This window comes from Sinocyclocheilus rhinocerous, unplaced genomic scaffold (genome assembly GCF_001515625.1).
Source record: "Sinocyclocheilus rhinocerous isolate Xijiao unplaced genomic scaffold, SAMN03320098_v1.1 scaffold1396, whole genome shotgun sequence".
Taxonomy (NCBI): Eukaryota; Metazoa; Chordata; class Actinopteri; order Cypriniformes; family Cyprinidae; genus Sinocyclocheilus; species Sinocyclocheilus rhinocerous.
In genome coordinates this window covers 681,804-683,494 of record NW_015629497.1, presented here as the reverse complement: position 1 = coordinate 683,494, position 1,691 = coordinate 681,804, and the positions used below count along the sequence as shown (strand labels likewise).

Here is a 1,691-nt window from a genome sequence, read left to right as displayed (position 1 = left end):
TCAGGGAGCCGTTATTAATATGCGGGGGATTGAAATCGCATATGAACGCGAGCTTGTTTTTTTACTTTCACTTCTGAGATTCGCGATCACACCGTACGGAGCAGCACTCGGCAGTACTTACCACACATTTTACAAGATTAGATGTTTGTCAGTGGTGCTCAGGATCTGCAAATCATTCGCCATCCTATCAGTCATCTCTCCTTACTCTGTTTATGTGGTAAGTGAAACGTATGTACTGTAATGTAACATGCTACTGTTAGCAAGTGGCTAACCATGTCCCTTTAATCACTCTGTAGAACGCGTTATTTGTTTTCCGCGCCTTTCTGAATACGGATTCAGCCACACCTCTAACCCATTCGGGGGTGTTTGTGGTCCGCACAGCACTCTTATTTGACATCGTCCCAAGTTACTGTAACTGTTAAATGCTACTCAAGTCTTTTTTTTTTATGCCACGCAAGTCTACAGTGTGCGCGTGAGATGGTGTGTTCTTCTGTTGTCTTTGACAGCTTTTAGGTGCGTTATTGGCAGCGCCACCCTCTGCTTACATGAACGTGTCACCACTGCATCAGCACGGAAAACATGGGGAGATTTTTTTAAGACGATAATCGCACAACCTACTCGATATTCTATAATTAAATCAACTAATGGAATATTCGAAAATCGTGACCCATCCCTAGTTCTAAGCTGTAGTAAATTACACTACAAACATACACCTTTGTTTACTTCTGTGTGTTGCTCGGCAACCACTTTGTTGGAACCACAACTGTTTCTGAGGAACTACATTGTTTGGTGGAAGAATACGGTTTTTATTAATATCATTACACTTTATTTGCTCTGTTTTATTCTGTGAAACCTAACTACATATATGGAATAACCATTTTATAAAAGCAATAAGCCCCGTGAAGCTGTGGTTTACAGTGAATTTATAACAGCTAAGGAGGCCCTAACAATGCCCCTTAGCTGTTATAAATTCACTGTAAACCACTGGGGCTTATTGCTTTAAGCTACACCTGTTTGAAGTCGATAGAGTCAGCAAAGTCAATTTTGATAAGGTTCCAAAGCAAAACCACAGAGCAAAGTTGCGTCTTTTCCTCCACTTCTTTTCTTAATAATAATTACTATATTAATAATCACAATATAGCTATTATTTTATCTTTGTTGTTATAAGAACAGATGCCAAAAAAAACCAGTAAAACAAATATAAGAAAAAAACAAATAATGCATTCTTTTTCATTTTACGTCTAAACAAAAGCATTCAAGTAAGAAAAACAAATGATCAAATGTAAAAATCTCTTTAGTCGGTTCATTACAAATAAATTGATTATTAAAACTACAAAAGCAGTTCAATCAAGAGCAGTGAGTGATTCCCTCTTTTCTTTTATCGTTAGATTAAAGGGGTCATATGCTGCTAAAAAGAACGTTATTTTGTGTATTTGGTGTAATGAAATGTGTTTATGCGGTTTAAGGTTCAAAAAACACATTATTTTCCACATACTGTACATTATTGTTTCTCCTCTATGCCCCACCTTTCTGAAATGCGTCAATTTTTACAAAGCTCATCAGTCTGAAAAAGCGAGGTGTGCTGTGATTGGCCAGCTATCCAATGCGTTGTGATTGGCCGAATACCTCAAGCGTGAGACGGAAATGTTACGCCACTTACCATACTGTGATGCCCTGTCCGGCCGGAGCGA

General features: G+C 38.3%; 1 protein-coding gene across 1 annotated transcript in view; it reads left to right on the top strand.

The window, feature by feature from the left end:
- The window catches only part of LOC107738906 (40S ribosomal protein S17-like), a 6,061-nt gene that overhangs the window by 3,156 nt on the left and 1,214 nt on the right, over positions 1–1,691 (top strand). The window lies entirely within an intron of this gene.